A 12,695-nucleotide genomic window follows, 5' to 3' on the forward strand; every position below is an offset into this window, starting at 1 on the left:
ATTGCACCAATAAGAATAAAAGAACCTCGTTGAACTTGCAATATATTATGGTGGATGACACAAACTATTGATTGTACCAAAACACGAAGTTTGCACTTTTTAAATTGCCCCTGGTGACGATGGGTTAGTTACTGTATTGATGCATGTTGTATGGACCAAATTTCAAACTAATTTCATGGTCTGATATCCTCCGTGTAAAATGCAAAGACTGACCTATAATTTCTTCTTATTTGTTTCTTTTGGGTCCTTTTGGAAGATGTACTGCTAGGTTTATCAAATTAGATCCGGTTCCTTTGGACTGACTTTGCTAACAGTAATGGCCTCGCCCAAGCATTCATGGGTGCGTCAAACGTGCAAGCAGCACTAGGTTACTGACTTGGCATGCTGTAGGCCAAATGTAGCTTGATGTTTTTCTACTCTCTGAGCTTTTGCACTGTTCACATCTGGTTTAGTCTATTGACCAACATTTTCTCATAAAATAAACTGTTTTTTTGTTATGAATCAAAAGGAAATGTGCGCCCTACTCATAAGATTTCACAGAAAAACAATTATCTCAGTCACTCATTTTCTGAAAGGACTACGGTAATTGCATAGACCCAACACTTGTTTTCTCTCTCTCTCTCTCTCTCTCTCTCTCATGTCTTGTTTAATTGCCCACCAAGCTGATAGTGCTGCTTAATGCATCATGGGCAGACCACTAACAGACACTATGCTACCACTTATCATATTTTAATTCTATCTTTCTTTGTTTAGATCTATGGAAGAATGTGATTGCTAGGTTCGGTTGGTGGACATGGAACAAGATATCTATGGCCCTAACCCAAAGAAGGCGCATTCAAATATTTATGCTCTTCTTGTGTCAAAGCGCACCTATATTTCTCAACAAATTTATTATATCTTTTAGTTGCCACCGCAAATGACTATATGAATGGTGACTGCGGTGTCAATCTTAATACTATACTATTGAGTGGTGACTGCCTTGTGATGTTTTCATCCGTATATCTAAATAAAACATTATAGTTGAATGTGACTCCGCCGGCTGCTAACAAAGCAACAAACATGAATGCATTAGCGCAATTATTGAGCAGATTGTCTTGAACTCGCATGCATCCCACCAGCATTCGTCCGGCTGCTAACATGCGCCATGCATGCATCTAATGTGTGTCACACCCACGAAGTACGTGCAAGATATACCTGATTACTATATGCATTGTCACGCCCATGATTGGTCTGTGCCTTTCTGTAATCTAGCCATGCAATGTTTTGGTTGGAGCGGCTGCTGTGAAACATCTATGCAATCTAGGCAGCATTGTCTTTGGCCTAGTATCAATCATACGAAGATAACACTAAAACTTGTTACAAGAAAGCACTGTCGTACTCGAACTATGACGTAAAACCTACATATTCCATTAAACTAATAAATCAGGCAAAACATCGATTACTAACTGAACTACAAGACCTGAAAATAGCAAAAGAAAGGTACCTTTTAGTTATGAATGCTAGCTACCAGGAATTTGTTGTTTTAATTGATTTTTAATTTTGTCACATACTCTACCAGGTTTACAAGAATATATATGATGTTTTTGATATTGAGCCGACGTTAGAAGTCAGTTTGACGCCTAGTTTTGCCTCCTACGTACATGCATAATGTTTGGTCATAGATATTTTTATTTAGGGCTAGTTTGGTTACTACCCTGGACACCATGCCTGAAGAATATTGCTGCCTGTACTCTACCTGGGAATTTGCTCTTTCGTGCCTGGTCAGGCAAGCTAGGCAGAGATGTGTTTGGTTCCTACCTGGACTGATGTACTCGTACTAAGGAATAAATGTCCACACAAAAACTAAAGAGAGTCCTACTGGTTGGCACAAGTCCCTATACTAGTATTAGAGGCCAGGCAGCTATTAGCCGGTGCGCAGGACCAGGAATTCAGAAGCCTGGTAGACTAATAGCTGGTCATGTTTGGTTATCCAGGCCCGGCCACTACGATCTTTTCCAGGAACTAAACAAACACCGCCCAGGAAGATCACATGCGTGCTCCAGGCCAGTCTTGAAACAACGAGGATGCAAACAAAACTGATCCTTAGAGCTTTCTAGGGCCACAACACAGAGTCTTTTCCTATTCTTTTGCCTCACATCCTCACCATGGGTTCGAGTGTAGGCTGCATGGTAGTTGTCCTTTATTTCTCTTCTTTTTCCCCGCTTAGACCCGTGGCCATCTGAATAGGAGTTAGCTCACCCTCGCGAGGCCAAATTTAGATTCATGGCGCAATGTGATTGCTAGCTTCGTTTGGCGCAGATGGAGGATTATCCTTTCAACTTAAAGGAGGCCCTTACAAATACTTTATGTTCCTCTTGTGTCTGAATGCAACTACATTTCCAAGGTAGCAACACATTAAATTACTCACATACAATTAATTAGCATGGTACAAAGTGTGCGGGCACGCAGGGAGGTGAGACGTGTCTATCTAATCTAATGGTAATTTGTTGATGTCCGACTGTCCTGTGACGTTTTCGTCCATATATATTACCCTCTAATAATACATTGTAGTTGAAGGTGACACCTATCGGCTGCTAAAAATAGAGTATGAATGCATGCATGGATCTTGAACTAGTGGGGCAGAACATAAAGACGTCATGGCATGTATACTAAAAATGATTCAACCGGCTGCTAACATTCCCAGTGAAGAGCAGATCTTAAAGTCGATCTAGTGGACGTCGCACCGAATTCCCAGTACGCACAAGATCATATACCGGATTCCTCCGGCTGCTACTTGACGGTGAGAAACGTCGACGCATGCATGCGTTGAGTGGTCACAGCTACATAAAGATAGGCCTGATTGTCACACTCACGATGGTATGTGCCTTATACTGTTCCAGCTGGTGCGGCTGCTATGAAAAGTGGATGCAATCTAGACGATGTTATCTTTGACAAAGTATCAATCATATATATAAAGATAACAATAAAACATGTGGCAAGAGAAGCAGTGCACAAATTACACCGCGTACATGTCCTTTTCTTTGTAGTCAGTTTGCGATCTCATAAGCACCACACGTCCAAACGAAAAGAAACCCACCTACTCGGCCTATGCTGAGAAACTGGCACATTGCATTAGGCTGATAAACCAGACAAAAGAACGGTTACCAAACGAATTACAAGACCCAGAAAATTCTCTACTAAACGATAGATGAAGTAATTTCCACAACCACAACCACGGCAGACATGCAAAATAGGAACCAGTACCATATTACCTACACAACGGCTTCATCTTAGAGAAAACTAAAACTTTTGAATTCCTGCACCAATAGTTTTGTAGGAGACAAAATCTGCTAAATCGAGGGTGAAGAAAAGCCCCGTCATGGTTACGCCATGTCAAAGTTTCCCTCTTTCCATCCTTTTCTCTGCACCCAAACCGGTCGAATGGCTGAGCCAGACCAGCCTAAGTGTCAAGGACCCGTCCCATGCACCCGCTCGCAAATGGCTTAAGCTGCACCAGGTCGCACCTTCACCTGACTCGTGCACCACCAATATTTGCCCTCATATGCATACACTTAGGGCCAAGTATTTGAAGGAGGCGGCGACACCTATGGAGAAAATGAACACACATAAAGCATCTCCAATACGTGATTTAAAATATAGTAGAGGCGCAAAGAAAATGCTCTTTACGACATTTTGACATAAAAACGGTACTCCAACAGCTTCCCAATCTCTATATTTTTGTGGTCCTAACTAGAGGCAGCCCTAAAATACACCCTCTTGTGTTGCAACTATACAACACCATGCGCAGCCGCGAAACAAAAACGCAGCCGCGTGCAGTCAAACCACCATCCGGAACATTCCCTTAGGTGAACATGCAGAAAAGCCTCCCCTCCCACTCAGCTGCTGCTACCAAATCCGTTCGAATCCGGCCGCTTCCGGCCAAAGACACCACCACTGTACCGCTGAAAAGTCAGATCCACCGCGCCCTCCGTCGCTCGCACTGCCGCACCACCGCAACTACTGAATGGCAACGAGAGCCGTCACACTGACAAATACATATCACTGGTCCTACCGCCTCACCTCATGGCTGCCGGATCAACCGGCCCAGGCGGTAAATCCTCAACTATGCCTTAGTCTCGAGGGAATCGGCCGCCACCGCTGCCGAGCCAACGATGCTATAAGATCCATGAGAGACTGCTATAAGATCCATGAAACTTCAATTATACGAAACATCGCTGCAATTTGCGGGCCGTTGTATTTGACCAAGGATAAATGTTCCCGAAGGTATCTCATGTGTGGGCTTGTCTTTTTATTTAGCAAAAAATGTTTTATCTTTATCTTCAGCAAATAAAAACTCTTGAATTCCCTCCCCATCTGGAATAGGGCACAAAGTTTATTCAACACACCATGAACGAAAATCCCTAGCATTGTTTACTAGACCACATGATCCTGAAAACTAGATCAACATAGAAGGATAACTTAAGGAGAAGGAGAACTAGTATTTCGCAAGGCGCTGGTGTTGTTGACATAGTCAAGAAAAAAAAGACCTCAAATAAAAGCTATAATATTTGCATCTCCCAACCTCACGACTTAGTAGAGGCGATGGATCACAGGTAAAAATAGTTAAGATCTTGGACCGGGCAGCTATGGTTAGGTAGGGGGAGTTGCCGTCAAGCTATGATACTTTAATAACATGGCATAACGATGGTAATGAATGCATGCCCTAAATTATTAGTGTTAGCTATCTAGAGTTTTTTTGTACTCGCTGGGTCTCTGATGGTGGAGCAGGCACATGTGACTACATATCACAATAAAAATATTCCATAGAAAACTTCTAAAGATATACCATTTGTGATATACATTTGGTGTTACTTTGATTAAATGATTAATTTAGGGATACACTTGGGCCTTATAAATCAGAAGAGGGACTATCTAGTATAATTCGCCCGACTGCTAATACGCATCATGCATTCATCTTAAACTTGATGTAGTATAATCGAAAAATGATGTACAATGGATTATTGGCTCTATGCATAAGAGACCTGCATGCATGATGAGTGATCACAACAATTGGCATCAGTGTTTTGCTGACTATACATTGTCACGCCAATTGCATGCATTGAGCTAACTCTGTAATGCTCCTGGTGCGTCTGCTATGAGATGCAATCTAGGGGCTGCCATGGTCTTTGACCAACGATCCATCCTATGAAGATAAATATAATACATGCGACAAGAAATACATTCCTGAAAGTAAACTTTGATTTAACTTTGGCAGGTCCATTATTTTTCTTTGTACATTCTACACAAATTAACATAGTTTTGAATTGTTATTTTTACATGCTCTATCAAGTTTAAATTAGTGTGATATTTTGGATTACAACACAAGTTGAATGTAAATTTGGCAACCAGTTTTTTTCTATTAAGTATATGTACAACAAACAACCGCACCCAGAAAGGGCTAGAATATTCTGATCTGAGGTATATCCAAACTGCCAAAAAATAAGATAAATATTCAATTTTCAAAATAAATGAATACAAAATATTCATGTATATAGAGGATGGTTACAAGTATGTGGATGTAAATTCTGAACATAAACATGACAATACTATGTGACATGTAAAAAACAGAGAAAATGACTAAGGAACAGTGCAAGCCACAAATATAGCAAGCTAAAATAGATTTCTTCACGTTGGAAATAGATGATTTTATGTCCATCAATCGGGTGGGTCTAAAGGCACTACCGGATAATCAACCGGAAGGTAGGTAGATTAGTAGTGCATGCAGTCGCCTTTATAGTTCGGCCGGCCGGCTGCTAACGATGAGAAATATGCATGGACCTGCCATTGCGTGGACATTATTTAAAGGCCTCACGCACACATTCTCCTTCCTCCCCAAACAAAGCTATCTATATCCCAAGCTACTAAACCTATGAAACAAAGAAGCAACTGTTAATTTCTATGGCGTCCGACAATGCTGCTACTCCTGCGTTCAGCTACGAGCCCTCACCATGGATTGACTTCTTTGCTGGATATGAGCCACCGCCGTTACAGGTATATAATAAAAGCTAACTATTTATGGCACAAAATGTCACCATGCACAGAGGTATTTATTTGTAACTATTGTATGCGTTTTTGTACTAGTATCTACTACTCCGGCCTACGCTGGGCCAGCCCAAGAGGTGCCAAAATGTACACCATGCACCCACCACTTGCGGGCCCAAGTAGGAACACATTTCTAATTACCATCCGTGCTCCTCTAGAGATCCATGGCAACCGGTTGCTTATTGCGTGTACTTCACTAGTCGACACTTCTTATAGTATCTGAATATGTGTACAGACTTTATATTTCACATATCCGGCGGTAGAAATTTGTCATATTTTGGATGTCTATTTTGTATATCATCAACACCACTCATAGTCATAAGTAAATCGTCTAGTGTAACTCCATGCTTGAGTGGAAACAACTTGAAACCACATGCATGCTTTTGAAATTAAATATGCTGGCCACGACCGACACCCTTGGAAGATACATGTGGGTAGCCTTTGGTTGGCATATGTTGGAAAGTTGGACTCAGTGAAAGGATATATGGTTATTCTATACAGTCATGTACTTTTGGTCCATTTTCTTTCACTGGAGATACGAGTTGTTAGATTTTTTCAACTATTTTTGGTTTTGGCGACATTTTTTTACCTAGCTAACCCTTGTCCCTTTTGGTTAATTAAAAATGTTCAATGCTTGCATTGCAGAAATCCAAGCAGTGGATGACGCTTAGGGCAAAAAAACTGAAGGAAGACATATGTATGTTGTTTAAATCCAGCAATGACACAGTGGTAAAAATGTCCTTAGTGGATAAACTACAACATCTCGGAATCGATCACCTCTTTGAAGACCAGATTGACACCGCTATGTGGCAAATCCTGAAGAGTGAATTTAGTAACTACAACCTCTATGAAGTTGCCCTTCGGTTTCGCTTGCTGAGGGAACATGGATACTGTGTATCTCCAGGTATATATAATCCTAACAATTTTTTCTTGTTATGCATAGTTGGTTACGAAAAATTATGGAAGAAAAATCATGATATGCAAATTTTTAACTGGCTAAGAAATTGAGTTATCAAGATTAGATTGGTGACCTTATTTGCAAAATATTTCATAATGTGGACGACATGTCTACAACAATAGAAGCTCCATTGACAATGTGGTCACGAGAACACCAACATTTATTTATTGATTACAGATGTTTTCAATCGATTCAAAAGTGAAGATGGAAGCTTCATTAATGATATAACAAATGAACCCAGGACACTATTATGTCTATACAATGCATCTCATCTTCTAATTCATGGTGAGCCAGCACTTGAAGAAGCCATAGCTTTTGCAAGGCATCATCTTGAGTCATGTAGTGGTAGTTTAAAGACCCCACTTGCTCAACAAGTCCAACATGCCCTTCAGATACCAATGCCAAGGACAAATAAGAGGGTGGAAATGCTACATTATATCCTAGAGTACGAACAAGAGGAGCATAACCCAATCCTACTGGAGCTTGCCAAATTGGATTTCAACCTTCAGCAAAATGTCCACTTGAAGGAGCTCAAAGCTATTACCAGGTATGTTATTTATCTTTCTTATATAAACAGAATATATAACCCAATAATGATTCACGGGTGGTTGCCCTCGCATACTACATCTTCAAACAAACAAAAAACCAAAAGTCTAGTTACCACTACATTTCTAGTGCTTAACGTCATCTAAATTAAGAGCTTACGTGGTTGCCTTTTTTCATCAATATGAGAATGCATATTCATTAATGGTTCATGATGCTTTAGTGTTTCGTTGTTTTCTGTGCATTGTAGGATAATTACATAAATGGTGTAGTGATAGAGTAATGCACATGCTTTTAGTAATAATTGACCAATGTTCTTTTATCTCTTAATGGGGCTAGCGATGTTATATTCTATGTGGACTATATATGTACTAGTTCATATAACATTGCTTAATTAATTCACAGGTGGTGGAAGCATTTTTTCGGATATATCGAGCTAAGCTTTATCCGCGATCGTGTGGTGGAGGGTTATACATGGGCCTCTGTGTTGTACTATGACACAAAATTTGAGCTCACTCGAAGTATGATCACAAAGATGATTGTACTAATTACCACATTAGATGACATATATGATAACCATGCCACCCTAGAGGACAGTTGGAAGCTACATGAAGCAATACAAAGGTGGGATTGATTTAGCTCTACATTTTATCTCTCAAATTGTCAATGCATCTAATGTATATTCCACTAAGATAGCGATTCCATATCATATCAATACGTCCTTAGAATCAATCGCAATCACAGTCATAAATATGTGCGCAACGTGATTTTTCCATGATGTTCGAAGTAATAAAGTAATTACGAACATGTATGTACTGGATAATAACTATTTTAGTATTTAAGAAGAAGTAAATGAACACCCTGCATTGCCGTGACCATAAGAGTGCAATTCTATCAAGAAAAAAATGGTATACAAATAATGCTTCAAACCAGGAGCATATTACTATTCTTTGGATAATCACGGCATCCAGAGGTGGACGAGCTGAATCCGATGGTGAATTATCAATTTGCCCGGTGCCCCCCACCCCATCCACGCGCGCGGGCAGATCCACAGCTAAAATTCCATGTTGACATGAAATTTTCATAAGTCCTAACACAATAGCACTCATTGGTACATACAAGTAATGAGCTAATGCTCACTACTATCTGGTAACAATTGCAATTTCAAATGAAAATGTGATGCATGATTAGATTATTATTTTATTAACACAAACATATAAGTTGCCATAATAAGATATGGATGAAAGAAAATCTAAATGCAGTAACAAATGAGATATATTGCCTATAATGAAATTTTGATGTCATGTTACACTATTTGCCTCATGGAGCAAAGTGAAACTAGTGGTTCTTACTGTGTTGAAGAAAGATAAAGAGTATAGAAAAATAAAAGGTTAGGTTAACATGCAAACAAAGAATTTTCAAACTACGATAACTTGTATTAAGATTGCTTTTGTGAATTGGCCTTCAAGATGGGATAAGAGCGCCATTTTTCTCCTGCCGGAGTACTTGAAGAAGTTCTATATGGAGATGCTGAGGACATTTGAGAATATTGAGGCTGAAATGCTAGCCAATACGAACTACGATATAGCACACCTGAAAAAAGCGGTAAGTTCATGTACCCTTTTCTGTCACAACATCTCTCTCTCTCTCTCTCTCTCTCTCTCTCTCTCTCTCTCTCTCTCTTCTCGTTAATTTTGGGATTACATCTCTTTGTTTGTGTGCAGGTCCAAAATAACGTGACTGGTTACCTACAAGAAGCGAAATGGTCACACAGGAACCACAAGCCAAGCTTTGTAGATCAGGTCAAGTTGACTAGTCTAAACATTGGTGTGCCAACGATATGTGTGAGTATGATGGCTGGAATGAGTGATGCAATGATGAAGACAGCGCTCAAATGGGCTGCTAGTGTCCCGGATGTCGTCATATCAGTTGGGAAGATTTCCCGTTTCATGAATGATATCGGTGCATTTGAGGTATATATATATAATATTTCAAAATTATTTTTTTGCATGCATGTTACTTGCTCCTTTCACACATGTAAGAAGTTCAATTTCAAGCATACTGAGATATAATTTTGACCAACAATTTGAGTGCTAAAATGTGATTTAGTGACAAAAAATATCATAGTATGGATTATACTTAGAATTATTTTTTAGCAATGTCATTTTTATGATGCTACCTTAACTTCATTGGTCTATTTTTTTTATAAATTTGTACACATCGAAATGTGTTGGCACCTATGGAAAAGGGGGCAGGGCTCAGTTACCAAGTTTGTACTATCATTGTGAGTGCATGCAAGATTATTAAATTGATACATACTTACATAAAGATGATTATTGATGTCATCATACAGCGTCGAAAATGCAAGGGGGATATGGCAAGCACTGTAGAGTGTTACATCAATGAGTACAACGTGACAAGTGAAGTGGCCATTACCAAAACTGTTGCCCTGATAGAACATGAATGGAAGACCCTGAACCAAGCTCGCTTTCAAAATCATCTCCCTGCATTGCAGCAGTTCATTAGCTTAGCGATTAGCACAACATTTTTTTATGGTAACAGAAATGATATATACACTGGGTGAAACCTAACATATTTTTACTAATATATCTAACAAAACCAGGTTTTTTAAAAAGTTTTTGAACAAGTATCAGTCAAGTTTGGATCCATAGCAATACACAGGACACTTTGCTGTGCGCAATATAGGCATCATGTATGCAAAGATAAATTACTTAATTAGCTGATAGGGAATACTAGTAATTAAAACCTGGGATCTGTTGGAGGATGCGGTCTGGATTGGATGTACGTCTACGCTTGGCGACGACGGATGACATCTCCAGTGGAGATTGGGGAGCGAAGGTCGCCGATAAAACGGCGACTCGCGATTAGGATCGCGATCCTCTTGAAGAAGCGAACTCGCAATTAGATCTGACCAACTCGGAAGGGAATAATTAGGCATCCAAACAGGCATGCGGACAAAGCTACAGCTACGAGCTACACATCGGATGAGGAGTCGAGGAACGAGCCGCTGTGTGCCTTAGGCTAGACACAGCCTGCGTCTCCATGTTCAGCCCATGTCCTAGTGCGTAGTGGGCTTAGCCTAGCTGGCTAATGTATACGTACCCTGGGTGGGGGCCCCTGCATCCTGGGGGCCCGGGGCGGCCGCCCCCTCTGCCCCCCCTCAGGGCCGGCCCTGCATAGAATGTAGAAGGGAATGGCTAGTGGTAAGTCGACTAAATTTTCAGTTATGTTCTTTTGATTTCGTTTCAGCCATGGGATGGAAAACAGGCGGTGCAGATTACTTCTTTATCCTCCAGACAACTTTCTTCTTCTCCATCCAACCGCCAGATGGACCACCGGCCGAACCGTCGACCACCACCACCCGCGGCCAGCGGCGCTCCTGCTCAGCCTCACCGCCCCGCCCACCCCTCATCCTCCTCCCACCGACATGCTGCTGCCCCTGGCCATCCCTCCAGCCCCGGCAATGACCAGTTTTTTCTCCGGCGAACTTGCACCACCGCCGTGCTGCCACCCCTACCTCCCCCCTTCATCAACGATAGATGATGGGGTAGCCTCCTAGGGAGCTCCTTCCTTCACTCCGGCGAGTCAGCAGCTGCTTCTTCCTTCCCTCTGGCACCTGCTTCCTTCTAGCGAAAATCGAACAAACCAAATTGGATTTTCAGGCGACTGATGTTTAGCTATTATGAATGTGAAAAGACAAATAAAGAGTGGCTTGACAAGCAAGAATAACCATTCAAACAAGTACACATCCGATCGATCTCACATATAATAATATCTATAGGAGTAGCGTTGCATCCATCTGTATTAACTAACCTGCATCTACCCGTTATAATGACCTGACAAACCAGCAAAGGTATAGCTAAGACAGTCTGGCCATTCTGCACCATGTTGAGAATGATGTATAGGCCAATTTATAGCCCACACTTTAGAGCCTTACTTAATTCTTCGGTGTCCCACATCCTTCACGCATGTTCATACACTTGCATCATGGATAATGGATATGCATGTGATGTGTCCTATCCCTTCCCTGCCACAAGCGTGACATTAACCTAGTAAAGAAAATAGAATTTACTAAGACGATGACTTTGGTTTATTTGTTGCTATTTTTATCCTTGTAGAATTCAGGATGTTTATTTTGAGAAACAAAGCTCATTTGTATACTTTGATATAACACAATTATTATTTTCTTCTTCCTCTTCTATCACGAATTCACCTACCTCCATTGTCAACATGCTCAGATTTTAGGGTGACAAGCTGACAGCTATGCCTTCTTTCGCATTGACATGACTGTCAACTCGACAAGTAGAGATTGACAAGTTTCATCTGCCATGGGTGTTGTACACAACAAAACTTGAACAAGTGTATTGGAGCTAGTTTCATCTGCCACAGATCATGTATCCTACTGTATAAGGTTTTGCATGGATATAAATAGGGAGCATCGCACACTATGGGGTAGCTAAGCTACAAACATTAATATATGCTTTTGTATCCAGATTGATTAATTTAAAATATCTTACTATTTATGTAAATAACATGTACATTATAGGTCCTGGATTATTTTTAAAGGTAGGAGCATGATTTAATTGGTGGATTTACAAATGTTAAACGGAATTATAAATATGCATAACATTCATCATGCATATATTATTTTTCCCTATTGACAAAGTGTTTTTAATGGTTAACAATTTTAATGATCTTCATAATAATGTTCATAAAAGAAATACCTAGCCTGCTCAAGTGCATGGGTTGAGGAATTGCTGACTTAACCACAACTATTACGGCATTAACCGATAACATAATCATGTATTCCATTTGTTCTTTATGCCGGGAACCGCCCATCACCCAAACTAGTAAAGCCTCTATCTCACCTCCGCCTATGATGTAGCGGCTTTGTTGCCTGCTCCGATTCATTCTTGGCAAGTCCTCGCAGGCCACGCTTCGTCTTCGCTCGACACTTAGCGTGCGTACGGGGGAGGAATCAACTGACGCTCAAAAAACATTCATATGGTTCGTTATTAGCATTTAGCAAACACAGTACAACCAAGAAACCTTGATCAGCCCAGCTAATTAACTAGTTTTGATCTCTGTCCTT

General features: G+C 40.6%; 1 pseudogene; it reads left to right on the top strand.

The window, feature by feature from the left end:
* The window catches only part of LOC123043063 (desmethyl-deoxy-podophyllotoxin synthase-like), a 45,859-nt pseudogene that overhangs the window by 1,820 nt on the left and 31,344 nt on the right, over positions 1-12,695 (top strand).

The sequence above is a fragment of the Triticum aestivum genome, chromosome 2B, assembly GCF_018294505.1.
Source record: "Triticum aestivum cultivar Chinese Spring chromosome 2B, IWGSC CS RefSeq v2.1, whole genome shotgun sequence".
Taxonomy (NCBI): Eukaryota; Viridiplantae; Streptophyta; class Magnoliopsida; order Poales; family Poaceae; genus Triticum; species Triticum aestivum.